Here is a 4252-nt window from a genome sequence, read left to right on the forward strand (position 1 = left end):
TGTCACCCCAACATACATACAGTGTTGCCACACACACACTTACATACAATGCTCCCACACATACACATATACAGTGCCCCCACACACACATACACTTTTTATGATGTACAAAAATGCTTATTATTTTTTTAAGACTGTCAAATGAAAAGTAAAATCTTTCATATACCTTACATCATCTAGACTGACTTCCTAAACAACATATACCCAACACATGTTGAGATTTACTGGACATGCTAAAAATTCACATTGACTCAATTTTCCCCTACTTTGACACATACGAAAAAAAAACACAGCCTTATTCAATTTTTTTAAAACATACCTCTATTCTGATATATATATATGCATATATATACACACACATATACTTTTATTTGTAAACAATTAGATAAGCATGTATGCACAGTCACTCAATACGCATGCACTAACGGCATGTGGATTCAACACATGCCATAACATGATAAATAAATAAATAAATTTTGACAGAAGAGAGTGTCAGCTAACTATTATAGCACTATTTGTTCTCAGAAGTTAAGTTTTGAAAGTAAAAATTATCAAAAACTATGAGATAGAAAGCATTCATTGAACAAATATTCTATATATATATGTATATGAAAATACTGCCAGAGAGAAAAAAAACTACAATAATATTTGAAGTTATTAAAAATAAGTGAAACAGAAAATGAAAAATTTACATCATGACAGCATTTTTCTTTGTTTTTTACATTTTTGACTTATCCCATTTAGTCAATCAACTAATGCTATTTTATCTAGAATTACTTTACATTAAATTAGTTATGACCATATGATGGTGATATATACTCAGAGTTACTGACACTAAAAATACGGGTTAATTTCATCATTAAAAAGTTTATAGAAATTACAAGAATTTCACGGACAAGTTATTGCTGGACTAGAGTAATATCAAAATTTACAAATGATATTCTATGAAACTTCCCAAATTGTTTCATTGTCACTTTAAAAAGAAACAGTGAATAAAAGAATGAATAAGTAGATAAATAAAAAAATAAATAAAAGAGAAAGTTCCACAATGAAAATAAAAGAGTGTAAATGTTTGTTTATAATGATTCGGTTCTTGTCGATTAAATCAAAAACTAAAATTAGCTTCGTTATAGAAAACATATCTTCATGTATTTATATATATGTATATATATATTATTTATAATAATAACAAAAGAGAATATAAAACGAAACAAGTTTATGTTAAAAGTTTACAAGTTATCTAAAAATGAAACAAACTTAGTGGTCGTAGTATCTAACGTGACAACGTAAGTAAAATAGAGCAGAAGTGAAGAGAGAACATATATTTTAGAAATTTCATTAAATTTGTTTGCAAGTGTAAAGTGATAACATTCAGCTAAACCTTTGTATTACTTACATGAAGGTGAAGAACAGAATTAACTACAGTAGCCATCCATCGCCAGTTCTACCAGTCTGAGCATGTCAACAATCTGCAATCAATAGATACCAAGCAGGCTGCGGAGGTGGAATCTATGCAAATCCACAGATACCAATAACCAAGGCAGAGATAAGACAGTTGTTGTCTCCACTATGGTACTAGTAGTTGTGTGTGCAAGTGGGATATATAGGTAGTCCACCGTTTATGGACAACTTGTATGCTAAAGCCGGTAGTAGCGGTGGTGATGAAGATGCTGGTAGTTGGCTACGACGGAGAAGAGGAGGACAGTGTGAATGAGGAGGAGGAAGCTAAGACATAGAAATGAATGCACTCCCTGTGCTTGACATTAGTAGGACTGCATAGCAGTTCTGAAACTATAAGCAACCTATGACAGCTCACAGGATAATGCATCAAGCTTATATGAATATCTTAATTATAAGTCACCACTAAAAGCTAAGTGAAATACATTTTTATTCGAAAATATTTTAACTAATAGAAACAAACCTGAGCTAAGTGAAAATACATATTCATAACTTTACTAACTTAAGAAATAGTAGTGAAAGAAACAAAGAAAGAAAATATCTGATAACTTTACTACAAAAGAATTGAATTTTCTTCATCAATTTTTTTTTTTCATTCCTCCCATTATTTAGTATTGTCATTTAAATTAAACTGTTATCTAGAGGAGGGAGCTATAAGCAATACCAAAATAACATTCAAAGATTAACACAATATGGATAGATGTTCAATGAGTGAGAGGGAGAGACAAAGAAAAGAAACAAACAGAAGAGAAAGGGAGGAAGAGAGAGAGAGAGAGAGAGACAGAATAGAAAGACAGAGTATATATTTAAACAAAATGGGAGAATGGAAAACAATTTGTACATTAAAAAAAAATCATATACATATATATGCACAAACATGTATATATATGTGTGTATGTATATATAGATACATACGCAAACATACATACACACATACATATATGCACACACACACATGTATATACAAATATATACACACATATACAATTGTGTGTATGAGTGTGTATGTGTGTGTTTGAGGGAGAGAGAGAGAGAGAGTGTGTGTGTGTGTTTGTTTCTGTTTCTGTATATGGCAGGTGATGAGGTATAATGAAATGCCAATGTACTTAAATACTATGAAATAAAAGTGAAACTAATTAATCTTACCACAAAAACTCAAGAGCAACAATAATCTCCTGGTACCTTGAAAAATGACAATTTGAAATGCAAAGATTTCGAGTAGCTTTCTTAACTTTACCTCTGTTTGATGTGGAATGTTAAAACTTTCAGATAAATTGCTGATTCAGGAATGGTTGATTGGTAGATAAAGCTTTTAAACTGTGTATGTGTGTTCGGATGTGTGAAAGAGACAGGACCAATGAAAGTTGCACATAGATAAAATTCCTTTGTTTGAATGATGTAAATGTAAGTATATGTTTATAGACTACAATGAAATAGGAAATAAATGGAAAATAACCAGGATAAAAATGACAAAATTCTTTTTATAAGAGATGTGCAGCTATTTCAAAGAAACTATGCTGAATTAAATTAGCAACAATTGTTTGACAATTTACAAGTTAAATATCAACATTTTAAAGGCTAGTAATGTCTGATTTAGATATTTACATAAATTCTTCACTATCAAAGACTGAAATATTTATGTCAGATTTCATATCACTGGAAATTATTAAATAAAATTAGATATCAGTACTGATTATTATCAAATGACTTATGACCATTAAACTATAAACCAACTTCAAATTTATATATTTTATTAGTTTACTGCCTTTCAATTTCAAATAAACAGTCTCGATAAATGTTACAGAAATAAAACAAAAACAAATTAAGTATCATTGATAGTCATCAATAATTAACTTTTAATTGCCTTTTTTTCTCCTATTTTTTTTCTTCTTTTTTTTTAGTATAGAATACAGAAAGCAAGATACTGCAAAACAGACTCATATAAACACTGGGGAGAAATTTCACTCTAAATTTCTAAAACCAAATTTTAACTTAATATAACTAATGAAGTGCAAAGTTAAAAAGAAACAAGCGTATCACATGAACCCTTTTATAACTTGTTAGAGTTAGATAATGCATTCTCATTTAATTTTATTATTATTATTTATATATTTGTAAACTCAGAACAAGAGATCACAATGATAAAAACAAAGACAAATAAATGTAAATGCAGCCATCAGCAAAATGTGGGAGCTGATATTTTATGAGTTAAATAAGAGGTTGAGAGAAAATCTTCATATGAATATGAAAATAAAAAAATAGGGGGCTCAGCTAGGTATCATACTTTCAGTTTCAGGGACAAGGAATCTCCTAAACAAATGCAATAATTTACGAAATTCAATATATGCATACATATACATATAAATACATGCGAACATATATACAAATCTAAGTGTGTGTATGTGTATGGGTATATATATATATATATATATATATATATATATATAAATATACATACACACACACACATATCCACACATACACACACATATGTACAAAAGAATATACACATATACATGTACATGCAAACATACACATATATATATATACATATATCTATACAAAGTATACGCATGTGTTACCATGTGTATGTGTGCATGTATATATATATGTATATATATACACAGGCACACACATATACATACATATATATAGATATATAAAAATATATATATATATATACACATATATACAAACTCATATACATATAGATATACATATATATACATATATATGTATATATATATATATATATATTTATATATATATATATATATATATATATATATATATA

At 28.4% G+C, this 4252-nt stretch overlaps 1 protein-coding gene across 6 annotated transcripts in view; it reads right to left on the reverse strand.

Annotated features, from left to right (window-relative positions):
- The window catches only part of LOC106880698 (zinc finger protein 629), a 411919-nt gene that overhangs the window by 275672 nt on the left and 131995 nt on the right, over positions 1 to 4252 (reverse strand). The window contains exon 1 of one of the 6 annotated variants that reach the window (XM_052971294.1): positions 1397 to 1792. The exons of the other annotated variants lie outside the window; for them this stretch is intronic. The gene's annotated coding sequence lies outside the window, so the exon portion shown is untranslated. Of the gene's footprint in view, positions 1 to 1396; positions 1793 to 4252 lie in introns of those variants that run through there. 6 annotated transcript variants of the gene reach the window in all.

The sequence above is a fragment of the Octopus bimaculoides genome, chromosome 10, assembly GCF_001194135.2.
Source record: "Octopus bimaculoides isolate UCB-OBI-ISO-001 chromosome 10, ASM119413v2, whole genome shotgun sequence".
NCBI classification, from domain to species: Eukaryota; Metazoa; Mollusca; class Cephalopoda; order Octopoda; family Octopodidae; genus Octopus; species Octopus bimaculoides.